Here is a 16,994-nt window from a genome sequence, read left to right as displayed (position 1 = left end):
TCTACTTTGTCATAGGTTCTAGGATCGATTCCGATAGCCGAGACCTTGCCAATTTATTTTCTTTTCTTTTTTCATTTTTAGTTACGCAAAATGAGAGTGAACACTATAACCGCTAAGGGGAAGTAGAGATGAGCGATTTCAGATTCTATGCGAATTATTTTCAAAACTTGAAACCAATCTATTAGAACAAGTTTATCATTTTTTGAAATCAGTAATCTAAAAATTTATTTGGCTCTAGAATATACTCTAATCATCAGACCCCATAGAATATTGTAGGATCACTCGAAGACATATACCAAAAAAGACATAAAAATTTATTTCAAGATCCAGAGTCCAAATTCCAAGTTCTAGATGGTAAAACTTAAAACTTACCTGTTAGAATTGATTTCTCAATTTTTAGAATCTAAGATTTATTTTATATACCTTAAAATCTGAAATCGAATCAGTTTCCATATATTTTGATTACTGATTTTCGATTTTATTTTGAAATCATCCCCACTGCTCCATGCTGATAAATCCTTAATATTGTGCAGCTGGAAGGCATCTTTTCCGCCCGAAAAGCATATGCTCTCCGTCCAGCTTTATCATTTTGTTTATGTTTAGACCTTTTTGTGCAGCTGGAGGGCATCTTCTCCGAAAAGCATATGCTCTCCGCCTGAAAATGAAATCTTGCTAACACCAAGGACTGATGCTATAATTTCCTCAAATATTGGGCATCCATTGGGAACGACTTGAATAGTGTGCTGTGAGTTGTCCGAAGTCATTTCCACCAGAAACGGAGCCCACCGAGGGAAAAGGCTACGCGGAGTGGTTACGCCTTCTAATAGTTGATCAGGTGCTCCGGGAGAGGAAACCCTCGGAAGAGAAATACTTTGTGAGAATGGACACGGGAAAGAGCTCGGAGGCCGGAAGTAGTGGCGCCGGCGGTGCGTCGTCGGCCACTGACTTCGAGGTCTTCTTGAGCTTCAGAGGGCCGGACACCCGCCAAAGTTTCACGGATTGCCTTTACCACGCTATGCTAGACGCGAACATCCGTGTTTTCTTGGACGAGGAAGAGCTCCACGTCGGTAAAGAAATAGCCGACGAGCTACCGAAGGCCATCGAAAAGTCGAGGATCTACGTACCCATCTTCTCTAAAGGTTATGCTTCGAGCGTGTGGTGCCTGCGCGAGCTCGCGGACATGGTGGAGCGCAGGGAATCCAAACCATCCGAGAAGGAGATTATGCCAATCTTCTTCGACGTGGAACCCAACGATGTTAAGCTCAGGTCTCAACTATATGTCGGCGCTCTGAAGAATCATGAGAAGAAGTTTGACAGCCAGATGATCCAAAAGTGGGCGGATGCCCTCAAAAGTGCAGCCAAAATCAGAGGATGGGAGCTGAAAAGCCAAGGGTACGTATGTTTCCATTGACCTCTCTGTTTTGGGACTTTCACTATATACCCAAGCATGGATAAGATCTTGTTTAAGCGGTTTGAAATTCTCTCTCTTTGGTAAGTCGGGAGGGTGTGAGGGGATTGGGTTAATAAAATACAAGGAGTATGTCTTTTGTAATTTCTGTGTTTTTCCTCTAATTCTTTCATTCGTAGATCTAATTTTATCCATCTTTGTGTTTATCACCCGTTGGAAGTGTCAGTATTTTGATTGCAGATCACTTCCTGAATGTCATGAGATTATCCTTCACAATTTCGACTTAGATGATTCGCTAATGTGGCCTGGCAGGTACGGGGAATTCATTAAATCGGTGACACATGAGATTGGGATGAAGCTGAAGACAAAAGACAAACACGTCGCCGACCATTTGGTCGGAATGGATGATCAAGTCGAAGCCGTTCTAAACTTGTTGGACGTGGACTCGGGGGGCATGCGGTTATTACTAATCCATGGAATGGGGGGAATCGGTAAGACGACTCTCGCTAAGGTTGTGTTCAACAAGCTGAATTCCCTCTTCAGTCATTGCTGCTTCCTGGGAAATGTCCGGGAATCTTCCTCGCACAACTCAGGACTCGTACCTTTACAGAATCGATTATTATCTGGCATGTTTGGTTCAGACTCCCATTGCGGAATTAACGATGTCGACGATGGGATCAACAGGATTAAACGAGAACTTTTTAACAGGAAAGTTTTCATCGTCCTCGACGATGTGGATGATGAAGAGCAACTTGAGAAACTAGCCATCAAGCACGTTTTGTTTGGCTCGGGAAGCAGAGTTATTTTGACAACTAGGAACAGAAGCATCATAGAAGCGGACCAAACTTTGGTGTACGAAGTGAAGCAGTTGGATTCCATTCAATCACTCGAGCTTTTCAGCAGACATGCTTTTGGAAGGGATTCTCCTCCAGATGATTACGTTGATCTTTCGAGACAAGTAGTTTCTACGACTGGAGGACTTCCCTTAACTCTCGAAGTCATAGGCTCATTACTTCGTCGACGAAACAAAGCCTCGTGGAAAGGTGTGTTGGAACGTCTGAGCAAAATACCTCCTAAAAAGGTCCGGGACAAGCTGAAGATCAGCTACGATGCCCTGAGTCCCGAGCAACAACAGATCTTTCTCGATATCGCCTGTTTGTTTGTGGACAAAGACAAGACAAATGCATTTTACATGTGGAAAGATTGTGAGTTCTTCCCGGACTGTTCGATTTCAGACCTTGCCTGCAGGTCCTTGATAAAGATAACTGATGACAACAAATTCTGGATGCACGACCAACTAAGTGAGCTGGGCAGGCAAATCGTATATGGAGACAAGAGGCCGGTGGATCCAAGCAAGCAGAGCAGGTTGTGGGTTCCTGAGAAGGCCAATGAGATCATAAGAGAAAAAAAGGTAAACTATACGTTTGACCATAAAATTTTAGACTTTTCCCAATATTTCAGTTATTAATTAGGAGCCCATTTTTAATCGAGAGACACAAAATTTGAACGCATTTTTAATTTACTACTTTACCATTGAATGGCAGAGAAAGAGAGCCATTGAAGCAGTCTGCCTAGATGGAGGAACCTATACGGGCAAAGAGTTTTCAAGGCTTCCAAACATAAGGTTCCTCAAATTAAATCGGGGAGATTTAGATGGAGACTTTGAGAGTCAGCTTAAAAAGTTAAGATACATGTCCTGGCATTTTTGTGGTCGAGAGCTGTTGGCCATCAATTTCCATCCAAGAAATCTTGTAGTTCTCGACCTGTCTTATAACTCCATCGTCACAGAGGACTGGGCTGGATGGAGTCAAATCAAGGTAACCACTATTGCTATATTTGTTTATTGTTATCTCTAACGTATTGTCTCACTTAATTTTTATGCTCTAAGTTAAAACTGACTGTACCATAACTATATAGGCAATAACCTATTGTACATAAAATGGCTCATAAAGGGGTTAATCAAGTCCATTCCACAAGTAAAATTTAGATGACTAAGCTGGTCTCGTAATCAAGGCCACTAAATTAGATTGTATGGAGTTGATATATAGGTGGATATATGTAGATCAGGTCGGACAGGTGTTAGTACTAGATGAACGGATCTATGTGGGTTAAATGAGGAAAATGAGTCAAAACTCAATTACATCTAAGTTCCAGCGCGCAACCATTTATTGCCTCTAAATTGGCAAGCTATCTGTAACAGGTTGCTAAGAAGCTTAAAGTTCTGGATCTCTCACATTGCTACGACATGACCAGGACTCCGGACTTCTCTCATTATTTGAGTTTAGAGAGATTGATCCTTAAAGGTTGCACACGTCTGATTGAGGTTGATGGTTCCCTCGAAAAGCTTAAGTGCCTGATTTACTTCAATGCGCATGGGTGTTATTGTCTTAGGGAGTTGCCAGAAGGAATCAGAGGGTTAGAGAAGCTCGAGTACTTGGATTTAGGCCATTGCATGGGGTTGAGGAAGCTGCCTGAATCATTCGCGAGAGTGGCATCACTAGTAGAGTTGGATCTCTCATATACGGCTATCACAAGATTACCCGACTCCATTGGTAACCAAAAGCGCTTATCAATACTTAAACTGGAAGGTGTAGAAATCCGTGAACTTCCCAATTCTATCGGCAATCTACGGGAACTGAAGTTTCTCTTTCTATCGAGGACTAAAATAAAGGTACTTCCAGTCTCGATTGGGAACTTGGAATCGCTACTCGAGTTGGATGTTTCGGATACAAAAATTGAGTGGCTACCCGAATCTATTGGAGACCCGAGTAGATTGAAAGTCATGAAAATTTCGGGTTCTCGCATGAGGGAGCTACCTCAGCGCATTGTTGCCCTAAAAGAGTTGGAAGAGCTACATGCCGAGAATTGCCTGTATTTGGAGTGGGAAATTCCCGAGGGCATTTGGAAATTATCGCTCTTGAGAGTTCTTCTCTTGGAATTTACCCCAATTAGAAATGTTCCTGTGACGGTCAAACTACTTCCTCGCCTAGAGAAATTGGAGATATATGGTTGCTACGAACTCGAACTATTGCCTGAGCTTCCCACAAGTTTGACAAGCCTAAGTTTTGGATCAAGTCCGCTGCGGCAGGTCCCGAATCTCTCAAGCTTGACTAAATTGTCGGATTTGACCTATAGCGGTCATGATGAGAACTATTGTTCTCTGTTCATCCAAGATGGTCCATGCCTTCCACCGTCTCTGTCAACGTTGTCACTTGAATTTCATGAATCCAAAACCAGTTTGTCATTCCGTGGCAACTTCAGAAAATTGACGCGTTTGCACATTTATCACTGCCTTTGGAAGGAAGTTCAACTCAATGGGCTTGAGCAGTTGATTGAATTTAAAGTGGAAAGGGCAGAACTCCTCGAGGGATTCGCCGGTCTTTCGAGTCTGAAGAGGTTGAAGCTGTTGAGCCTGATCAGTTGCCCAAATCTGACTGCGATCCAAGGGCTTGGTTCGGTGGGGTCATTGGGGCAACTGCATATATCCTTTTGTCCGAAGATTGAACGTCTAGACGATCTATCGGATTTGAAAAAGCTGGAGTACTTGTTGATTAACGAATGCGATGAGCTTGTGGCAGTTAAGGGCCTGGATGAATTGGAGACTCTCAAAAGAATGAGCTTTGTCGCTTGCGGATCATTGAGAAGTTTCCCTAACGTATTCAATTCAAAAGTACCGGGCAAGTGCTTTCTAACCGTTGTGTTTTGCCCAAACTTGAAAGAAAATTCGTTTCGAGGCAGTGTCGGCGAGTACAAGGAAATAGGAAGGATTCCTACGCACGCAGTCGGGTATCTCCCAGCATTTCAGAACCGTCTCGAGGATGAGCAGCTTCCCCGGATTTATTCTCGTCTACATGAAGCGGAGGGGCGAATGGCCAGAAGATCGGCCTTCAGGAGGGGCCATACACATGGGTTTCGGGAGCTGAATTCTCTTCTTCTCAGTGACGACCCGACAGTCAGAATAAGGTAGCTGATTGGGTTGTAAAAGCCCAGAGAAAAATATAGCTTTGCCACGAAATTCTATGTCAAATCCCCCCTTGGGCACTTTGGGAGCAAACTATATATGAAACTGTGCAAGTTATGCATCTCAGTGCAAATACCAGAATGCGCCCCGCATTGATGCAACTTTGTTTTTTTTTTTTAATCAAATCATTAATAACAATTCACAGGATTTACACATTAAAACTATGTTTATTTTACGGAAAATGAATGGATTTGAAAGCTATTCCCTAAGTATGGATGGGGTTATATCGCTTAAATAATTAGCGAGAAAAAAAATATTTATCCATTACGAACAACAATTTTGGCCTAAATACTTTGATGGACGATGAACATATTGTTCCTTCAGTCATTTTCGTAAACGACATAAACAATCAATTTTAAGGAAATGTTTTCTAAAATGTGAATTTCTCGCGAAACAAACGGAATTGAACCTAAGCCGAGTAAAATCCACCCGCCTCTCATTTGTCAATTATCATCAAATTAAAGTGGTTGGCACGCTCAAAACGTACTTCACACCTGCAACAACCATCGTCGCTTGGATTAGATTACCGGACAGAAAAATAGTTATGGAAAAGATTTCTAGGTGGTGGTGGGCGAGAAGCGGGCAGGGGAACGGGAGAATAGACGAATATTAACACCCCTATTGCCATGGGAGAATAGACAAATATTAGCAGCAAGTTATTCTTACTGACTTTGAAGACGAAGATTCGGACCAAAAGTAGAGGGACGTTTTGGCAATATTTCATTAAGGGAAAACTAGTTACCTGCTCTAATGCCAAACTAATACAATAAAGACGGATATTAATCAATCACTATATTCATATTATTGAGGTTATCCCAAATTGATTGTGAAATGGCAATTGGTTAGACAAACTAGGCTTAGACACCAAACCTGTCACCATATCGGTAATCATCGATTTAAGGACATCAATAAGATGATTCACCACATGATAGGCGAAATCATTTTGGTCTTCCTCCAGCACCCTTTTAATGGTGGCTACCGTAGCTGGGTCCGGCACCTACTCTCTCCTTTGTTCGTGGGTGAGCTCTCTTGGTATATCACCCGGAACTCCACTCGGAACAACATTGACATTATCCCGGCCATCATTCAACGATCGCCGAGGAGAATGACTCTCGCCAGAGATGCAAACCCGATTCCTATTTTTTGCCATAGCACTTCCTCAAATCGAATCCCAAATGATCCTACTGGGCTTGCCAAAAAGATGTTTCGTCGAAAATGGTCCGTGACGAAAGACCTTTCACCGAAAAGCTTAGAGCTTTTGTATTTATTGTTTGAACGGAATCTTATGATGATTCCGGACAGGAAGTAAAGTAAATGGAAAAATAATAAACAGAACGATAAACGTAAAGTGCAATAAAGGTAAATGTTTGATAAAATAAAGTACAGAGAAAAAGATAAGTGTTTGATTATTGATTGATTGGTCAATTACAAAGAGTCGTCTCGGACTATTTATAGCTTAGTGCAAGGTATAACCGACGCTTGCGGTTTCTCATGTGCACCTTATCTCTAAATTCTCGGTCTGGCTTTGATAACTGCTATCCTTATTCTTTAAACGATTTAAAGTACTAACTCAACTGCTCCGTATAATTATCAGCGAGAAGTATCGACATTGTGGTGTGCCCGACAGTTTCATCCGGCCTGCTGTTGGTTTACCGTGTTTTCGACTACCAGCATGAGTCTTTTCGCGAGCCTTGCGGCATCCAATGGGGCTCTGCAACCATTCAAGGCCCAAGCTGATTTTCGGTGCCAACACCAAGAATCGGACTGGCATCCTCGAAAACCGGATCAAATTGGCCGATCTGCTGCGATCCGGATTAGTTCCCAATTCGATCAATTCCTTTTTCTTACCCCCTGCTTCAGACCTCTATTACTAGAACTTTCCCCGGTTGAATGGTTTTTAATTTACTTCCGGTGGGCCCCGCTTCTGGTGGACTTGACTATCAAACAGTCGAGTCTACGTCAACTCTGATTTATATGCAAGTCGTTCTAAATGGATATCAAATATTGAGATTCGACCCAAAAAAGGATATATCAAATATTGAGGAAATTACAGTATTAGTCCTTGGTTTTCCCAAGATTTCATTTTCAGTCCCCAGCCGGCAGCCATGCTTTGTTTTTTTATAGGCACTGCACAAAGGGAGATTCAATTTTTATTTTACTTCCTTGACTCTAAGAGTTTTTCAGATTTTGTTTTCGCATTTATGTGATATTTTTTAAATGGATTTAGATTTCTTTTACTTGGACAGAAATTTTCCAGCTTTATTAGCTAATTCGTTTTCTGGATCTGTTTGTACTGACTTTATCTTTTTATATTTTGGTTTTTCATTTTTTTTAAGTTCTGCGATACTCACACTTTGACTTTTTTTAATCTTAAGCATATCGAAACTCTCATATAAAAATGTCGACATGTATATTAACTTTCTAAATTTTGGATACGATGCGAGAATATGCATACGAGGACTCGAATTGAATAGTCCGGAGAAAACCCGCAAGCGTAAGCTCATTTTTCAATATATCTAATGAAGTTCGTTTGTAAGAAAGTTTGGATATTACCTTAGAAAACCTACAATCAGTAATATATCTAGCCAGCTTGTAACAAAACTACAATTGCATTGCCAAGTGTAAAGACTCGTCACTCGTAGCGAATTAGCTTTGGCTCCGGTAGGGGTTGTAGTAGACCGAGCCTATTACAAGCACAACATGCTTGGTAGTTTTCAGGCACTTTCACAAGTTTAAAAAGAATCTCATTATAATCATATCAATAGGTTATCATTAATTAATGTTAGTTGGTAGCAAGTTATTATCATGACTTACGAAAAACCTTTTTATTTTTTCGGCATGACCTTTCGGTCCACATCTTCTAGATTGATAGGATCATACGTAAGGCGCTTGACGAAAGCATATGTCTCAGCAACTTGAAGTGACAAGAAGTTTCCCTCAAGACTTGTCATCCCACACAATGATTTCAAAAGCAATGAAAGGTTGTCCCATCCCTCCCTCGCTAAAAGTAAGGACAAATCGGTGTGCTCTAGCTTCGGACATGAATTCGGTTAGGAAAGTGAGTTGGGAAATCCTGAATATTGAGAAAATTATCTAAAAAAATCTTATATTTATTGTAATAGTACTAATTCAGTCTTTAAGATACTTCTAATGTACAAATTTCATTTGATTGCATATTGTTAACAAGGATCAGGGCACGAATTATGTCACCGGCAAAAGAACAAATTCCATATTACAACAGGTACTTTTCGTGTCGGATGTGGACACGCATAAGATTAAGCTGGGAAATTGCCCGTAATTGGTCTGAATTTGATGGTTGGCATTATTCAGAGATTAGTCAAGTGAGGGAAAGTTCTAGGAAAGACGCCTCAAGCGTAATTTGAACGAAATTCAGTAGTGGCCCCGCAGTCTATTTTTTATGCAAAAAAAAAAAAAAACAGCGGTTGGCATTATCGAAGACTATTCAACCAGGGAAAGTTATGGGAAAGAGGTCTCAATCCTGGCAACTATAAACGAAAGTCAGCAGCGACTCCTCAGTCTCTCTTTAATGCAAACACAAAGTGAACGTTCCTTTCATTGATCAGGTGCGCTTTTGGAGAGTAAACTCTCAGGCGAAGACACTTGCGAGAATGGACATGGGAAAGAGCTCGGAGGCTGAAACGACCGGCGGTGAGCCGTCTGTGATCGACTATGAGGTCTTCTTGAGTTTCAGAGTGCCGGACACTCGCCAAAGATTCACGGATTGCCTTTACCATGCTATGCTAGAGGCAAACGTCCGTGTTTTCTACGACGAGGAAGAGCTCCACATCGGGAGAGAAATAGTGTTGACACCTAAATTTTGATTTTTAGCAAATCATTTATTTAAGCATAAAATGAGAATTAGTCATAATTCTCACAAAAAATAATCTTCATGCATTGCATTTTTTTAATTTTTGTCGGTCGCATCATCTGCATTTAGGGTCGTAGATAAATCGTTGCGGTCCGACTTGACAGGCGACTAGACCGGACTCAATCTAGGATTTTTAACTGAACCCGCAGGATGTGCCGAATGGACCTACTTCTTGAGCGCAATTCCATTTCGTTCAAGCTTGTTTTAATCATTAAGGCTTTCGATTAAATGGTCGTTATTTAGAAAGGCCTTAGTTTGAGCTTGAGAATTCAAGATGAGTCCATAATTTGTATTGGAAGTTCGGATGGGTCATGAATGAGAAAGTGCCAAATTTTATATATGTGTCTTGGACTTAAAATCATATTTAATCAGCCCATTTTTTGTTGCTTAAATTATAGGGGGGGCTTTGGTTAATTGTCAGTTCAATAATCTAGGCCCAAGGATATGTTTCAAAATCCACGAGCAAGGCCATGTTCGGCCATCTTCACTTCAACATCACCTTGGCCGAAAGAATGGATGGTGTCCTCATAGAGATAGGCTTTTGAATTTTTGGATTTGGATTAAGGAGCTTTAAAGGTCTTATCTTGATAAATGTTTTGAGAAAATAAAACTCTATCAATTGGCTGCAAATAACAGAAAGTTTTGGTGGATGCGGACTCTTAAAATCTAAGGCTTACATTCGATCCCGTTCAAACTAGAACTCTCTATCCAACGATCCAAATTGACTCCTATTCCTACTAGGATTGTCGAGACAAGTTCTATAAATACAAAGCTTCATTCACGTTGGGGGAGAGGTTCGGAAATTGACAGCACTTCTAAGGGTCATTATTGATTTGCGGAAAAAGTAGAGAGTTGTTCGGAGAGATTGAGGGTTCGATTGTCTCCCCCGTGGTCGAGACAATCCCCTAGCCGAAGCTTTCCCCCACGCACGAGCTGCCCTTGTTTTTCCGTTGTTCACCAACATCCCCGCGGCCGCTTTGGTTCGTTGATCCGTCACCGCTCAGCTGTCTCGGTTCGGCGCTTCACCCCTCCGTAGTCCCGACGTTCGTCGTAGTTCAAGACGCTAAGAACCAGATTGTCCCCAGCTGCTGTTCAATTCGGTTCAACACAGAAATCAATTCTGTTCAAGCGTTTAGGCGTGCACAAATCTGGTGAAAGAAAAGGCTGTTTTGGACTCAAACGTCAACGTGTACTCTTGCTGGAAGATTGCTTGAAAAAGGTGCGTTCTCTTGAACTTTTGGTCATAATTCATTCATAGTTTGCTGAATGTTATGGCATCATCATGCGTGAGTTTTATTTTTAGACCAAAAGTGAAGAAGTTTTTTTTTATGAGGGATAAAAAGTTGAACTTTCGATGGATGAAAGTCTGATTTCTCTTAAACTTGTTCATGAATTGGTTGAATAGTGTAGTGATCTTTTGGGAATTGATAAAATAAACTTGGAATCATTCTTTTCTCAAAATAGCAACATATTTGACGATTTGTAGATCAAGGTAGGTTAGACTTAAAAATCAGAATTTTAGGTAAAAGAAAAATCTGATTCTAAAGATAAATTCCAGAATTGAGCCATGAGTGCTACGTGGATGGATGATTTTCTTGCAAACCTAATTTGTTCATTAAACTGGTGGAATCCCTACACTTTTATGAATTGACTTAACTCAATTGGAACATGTTTTTTTCTCATATAAGAATCATTCACTAGTTTTAATTGAGTGAATTCATTTGAATAAAAATCAGAATTTTTAACAGGAGCATGGTCTTTTTCGACATATAGGTAGCTTGCTTATCCGAATCCAACGTGTTGGTGGATGAATTTTGTCGTGATTTTTATCTTGTTTGGATGATCATGTTATCTTTGGTAATTTATCTAATCTCACGACGTGGATTATAATTGATTGAACCAAACCTCATCTGATAAGTGAGCATCTTTTAATTGGATGATGATTGGCTTGCTCTTTGATAAAGTTTCTGATCTCGATCGTTATCTCCGATATGCAAGTTAGGTGGATTGTTTTTTTTTTTTTCTGGCTTATATCTTATCTTATCCTCTCATGATTTTCCTGATGATATTTGAGTGTTAGAGATTACGTTTGGTCAAATTGGATAAAGTCCGAATTTTCTTTGAGAATTATCTAAATTAAATTTTCAAATCTCAAAGATAATTTCTCAAATTAAAAATGGATTGAGTTTTTGGATGAGGAAAGGTGGATCCCCAAATGCCATATTTTCGGCCACCCCTCTTTGAATTTTCAAAATTTCAAGCTCAATTGATTTTCATTTTTATTTTATTTTTGTCGTGCTTGTTTGTTTTTGATTTGTTTTAAAATTTGCACATCTTTAAACAAACATGCCCATAACACATGCTCCCCAATTGTGCCTTGTCCCTCGGAAAACGTACATTAAAGGCAACATATGACTTCGATCTCGAAGTACGATCGTGCCCGTACGTGTGAATTAGATATCAAATCCTCGATCTCGAGGAGCGGATCGCTAATTCCTAAATAGAATTTCAAGGTTTTCCCTATGTATATAGGGACGACGGTAATTCTATAATATATTCACTTGCTAACCCTAATCTCGGGTGATGTTGTGAATAAAAATCGGAATTTCGGATTTAAAGGTGTTTTATGGGTAATATTGTTTATTTTTGTTCAAATTTCATTGTTTTCATGGTTTAAATAAATTCCTAAAAAATCCCAAAAAAGATGTCATATTTTCTTAAGCTAAATCACATTTCTCTTCACTTTTTGCATGAAAATAATGTCTAATAAAATTAGGTCTTTGAGAAATCAATTTCTTAAATTAAATTAGACGTTACTTCACGTTAGAGTAGTTTTTACCTTTATTTTTTTCATGAATCCGAAAATACACAAAAATATACCAAAAAATACCATCCACGTTGCATAGCATTATAGTTTAGTTTGCATTATTATATTTTCTTTGTCATGCATATTTGCCACGTCATTATGTCATGTCACGTAGTTTTGCCATGTCATTACATCTCATTTGTCATATAGGTAGATTGCATTAGCATTGCATTTAATAAAAGAAAACCCCAAAAAAAATTTAATTCAAATCATCAAACTAAGGATTTTTCATGAAAATCGGGTACCGAAAGGGCATTAATTGAAAAGTTAATGTAACCAAGTCCCCGAATCCATTTAATCTCTGGTTCGTATGAAATAAAGTATTTTCTCCCGAATACTTTATTTAGGTTTCTAATCTACCTACCATAAAAGATTAGTGGCGGCTCCAATTTAAAATCTTGGCGTGTAATTGAACCTAAGTTGCGATTCGGTAGGACTTGGGAGAGTCCGAATTAGGTTAGTTAATCTAATTAACCTAATAATCCGTTAACCTGAAAAAATCAATTTTTAGGTCGCGACAAATAGGCAATCAGCTGCCGGCGGCCATCGAAAAGTCGAAGATCTACGTACCCATCTTCTTTAAAGATTATGCTTCGAGTGCTTCGTGCCTTCGCGAGCTCTTGACAAATATCGACATTTTCATATTGGTATTCTTTACATCTTGACAAATGATGATATATCGAATTGGTACCCCGACTACTGGCACAATCTATCTCAGCTCCACAATACAAACATTCACCCTTTTCTTTATTAGGAATCTGTTTGAAGTGTTCCCATACCACCGAAGATCTCCTTTTTTTTTTAATGTGATATTTGAAGCACTCGTTTCAGCCATCTAACAAATTGAACATTCAAAGGTAATTATCAAAATCTCTCCAGTCACAAACAAATTTCAAAATAAATTTAGTTAAAGATGAAAACTGCCAAAAAGATTCTTATACTTGATTGTAAAAAATGCAGTTTTTCACTTTTCTTAAGCTACCTTTCATCAGTGAGGTAATTGAGAATTTAAAAAAAAAAAAAAAAAGATCAGCGGAAGCTCAAGTCATAGATCCGCAAAAAATGGTTTCGCATATCAACAAGACATTGTATAAGCAACAGCTTTCAGGTAAGAAAGTCAAGAAACAGTCACAGACTTATGCAAAAAAATAGAGCATGAAACTGGCTAGATTAAAAAAATAGGATTTACAAGAAAGCCTAAGATCTTTGGGATATCTTTGCAGAGGAGCATTTACAAAAATCATACTCTCTTCCTTCTTCTTCTTCTTCTTCTTCTTCTTGAGTTTGCTTCCTCAATCGAACTTGACCCGATGAAACTTTCCTTGCAGTTTTTGGAAAATTCCACTTCACAGCTCAGATTACCGCGGGATTCTCCAAACTAACAGAGCCAAGGGAAAGAAGGAGAGAGTGTTTTGAGCGATTCTTTCTGAAAGAAAATAAAAAGCCCTTTGAAAGTTGAAAAGGGAAATGACTACATTATCTAACATAGCAGCACGCCAAATAACAATGGATTGACAAAAGAACAAGCTTTCAGACAAAGGATCAAGCACCATACTTGCAATGACGAAGCGATTAGTAGCGCTCCTCTTCTGTCATGACAATCTTGCCCTTGAACTTGTGGGTGATCTCATCATTGCAATGTCTTTGTATTGTGGACGAGGGAAATCCCTCCGTCTAAATAGGTCGTTTGCCGACTCTTAGCAGAAAATGTCCAAAAAAAAATTGATTCAATAAAACATTCAGATCAAGAGTAATACATTTTGGCGACACTTCATCAAGCGAAAGCGAGTTGCTTGCTCCATTTTCAAGCTAATAGAACGAAAACAAAGAATATTGAACCACTAGGTTCTTATGACATACCGCTTCACACGCAAAGGCACGAAATTAAAAAGAAAACTCTAGATTTTCACATCGAAATTAAAATAGGTAAACTTTCTTACCAATCAAACCACAGGCAAGGACCGAAAATGCAATCTCGATTTGTGTTGTGCCCGTTAAAAAAAAAAAGCATAGGCAAGGACCGAAAATGCAATATTGGGAATGCCAAGGACTAATACTGCAATTTCCTCAGCATGTGATATTTGATTGAGGACTTGCATATTGTCAGTCTGTCAAAAGGCAAGTCTCCCCAGAAGTGGAGCCCACTGGGAGTAAAAGTTACGCGGACTGGTTACGCGGTTTAAGAGTTGACGTAGACTCGACTATTGGAAGACCACTCAACTAGGGAAAGTTCTTTCCGTTCCAAAAAAAAAAAAACATTTAAGGGAAAGTTCTAAGAATAGAGGTCTGAAGCGTAATATAAACGAAATTCTATAATGGCTGGTAAGTAATAAAAGTGATCTCTAGTGATCTCTTTCGACCAAAAAAAATATATATATAAAAATAAAAGTGATCTCTTAATTTCTATCTCTACATGTAATGCGATTTACTGAGCTTTAAATTTGCATGATGTGATCTCTGAATTTTAGTCCAATGTGCAATGCAGCTTATAAGCTTCTAATCTTGGACTTTTTGTACGTATTAAGTTGAGTCATCGAATTGTATCAAAATATTTAATGTAGTCCTTGAACTTGAATTAATGAAATGATAATATTGAACATTTTCATACAATCAAATGATTAAATTGAACGTGTATCAAAACTCTAGAGACTATATTGAATAAATTTAAAATTGAGGGATCACCTCGCACATTTTGAAGAAAAGTTATTTTGTCGACCATCCAATTTCGGCAAAACATCTCTCTTTCTTTCTTTTCTCAATTATGTCACCAGCAAAAGTAGAAATTTCATATTGCGACCTCCGACCAAAAAAACATAAAATAAGGGAAAGTTCTGGGAAAGAGGCCTCAAGTTTAATTTGAACGAAAGTCAGTCACGACTCCCCAGTCTATGTTTTAAGCAAAAAACGGTTGTTTTCATTATTCGAAGACTATTCAGCCAGGGAAAGTTCTGGGAAAGAGGTCTCAAGTCAAGCCTAATATAAACGAAAGTCTGTTTTTATGCATCTCGTGACCGACCGTGAGCTTGACGCCACTCACCCACCGGTGAGTCTTGAGTTTCTCTGTAAAAGGAATCTTTGTCATTTTTTTTTTTTTTTTGCTTAGTCGGTAGTTCCCGATTTTACGGTGAGAAAGGCCCATCCAAATCATCCTCACCCCTAGAGCCAAGAAGATTCGTAATGTGTATCAATTCAAATGCATGTTAGATAGAAGATTGGAGGAGCTATGAACAAAAATGAAGATTGGACATCTCAAATCAATCACTAGGTTGCCATCTTTGTATTATGGATGAGGGAAGTCGTTCCGTCTAAATAGGTCGTTTGCCGACTCTTAGTCGAAAATGTCCAAGAAAAGCTGATTCACTAAAACATTCAGACCAAAAGTAATACATTTTTGGTAATACTTCATCAAGCGAAAACGAGTTGCCTACTCTATTTTCAAGCTAATAGAACGAAAACAAAGAAAATTGAAACACTAGGTTCATATGACATGCCGCTTCACACGACAAAAGCGCGAAACTAAAAAGAAAACTCCAAATTTTCACATCGAAATTTATATAGGCAAACTTTATTACCAATCAAACCATAGGCAAGGACCGAAAATGCAATCTCGATTTGTGTTGTGCCCGTTAAAAAGACAAAGCATAGGCAAGGACCGAAAATGCAATATTGGGAATGCCGAGGACTAACACTGCAATTTCCTCAACATTTGATATTGATTGAGAGCGACTTGCACATGTGAGTTTGTCAGAAGTCAAGTCTACCAGAAGCGGAGCCCACCAAGAGTAAAAGCAACGCGGACTGGTTACGTGGTTTAGGAGCTGACGTAGACTCGAGACTATACAAAGACCACGCAACTAGGGAAAGTTCTCGTCGTTCCAAAAAAATAAAAAACAAACCACCAGTTAAGGGAAAGTTCTAGGAATAGAGATCTGAAGCGTAATATAAACGAAATTCTGAAACGGCCAGTAAATTATAAAAATAATCTCTTAATTTCTATCTCATCACGTAACGTGATCATCGAACTTTAAATTTACGCAATACGATCAATAAACTTTAGTTCGGTGTGCAATGCAACTCATGAAGTTCTAACCCTGGACTTTTTGTCCATATTCGGTTGAGTTCTCGAACCGTATGGAAATGTTTAATGTAGTCCCTAAACTTGAATTAATGGAAGGGCAATATTAAACATTTTCATATAGTCGATGAACTAAATTAAACGTACACTAAAAGTTCGGGGACAATATTGAACAAATTTAAAGTTGAGGGATTACGTCGCACATTTTGAAGCAAAGTTTAGGAATAATTTTTGTCACTTTGCCTAATATAAATGAGATTGTATCATGTAAATTGTTGGGGAGGTCAAGGACGGATTTTGTCACACGCAATAAGGTTGAAACAAATTAGTTAAAAGAAAATTGTTTACACATTTGAAGAGCATAAACATTTGAGTTGCACCTACATTGCATATACTCACCAACCTAAACACACTGTAATTTTCTATAAAGAAATATTTATCCAATTACAATGACATCAAAATCCAATGATCATGTATTTTTTTTTTTCAAGACAACCACCCCCATATTTCGTTTTACCAAGTCCTATTTTATTGGACCAATCAGTTTACAAAGAAGTACGCGTAGGTGGGATTAAAACTTGTTAGAGTAGCAATTGGACTGTCGCTAGGCGTGCCGGGATTGTTAGGGAAGGGAGAAAGTAAGTGAGGAAAACATTTCTTGAAAGGATCTGAAATGCGGTGCCATTAGACACGTGTCATTTAGTGAATGGATTTGGGTTAAAATGAGGTGGTGCA

The sequence above is a fragment of the Rhodamnia argentea genome, chromosome 3 (genome assembly GCF_020921035.1).
Source record: "Rhodamnia argentea isolate NSW1041297 chromosome 3, ASM2092103v1, whole genome shotgun sequence".
Classification (NCBI taxonomy): Eukaryota; Viridiplantae; Streptophyta; class Magnoliopsida; order Myrtales; family Myrtaceae; genus Rhodamnia; species Rhodamnia argentea.
The sequence above is the reverse complement of the archived record's forward strand: the minus strand, read 5'-3'. Positions refer to the sequence as shown.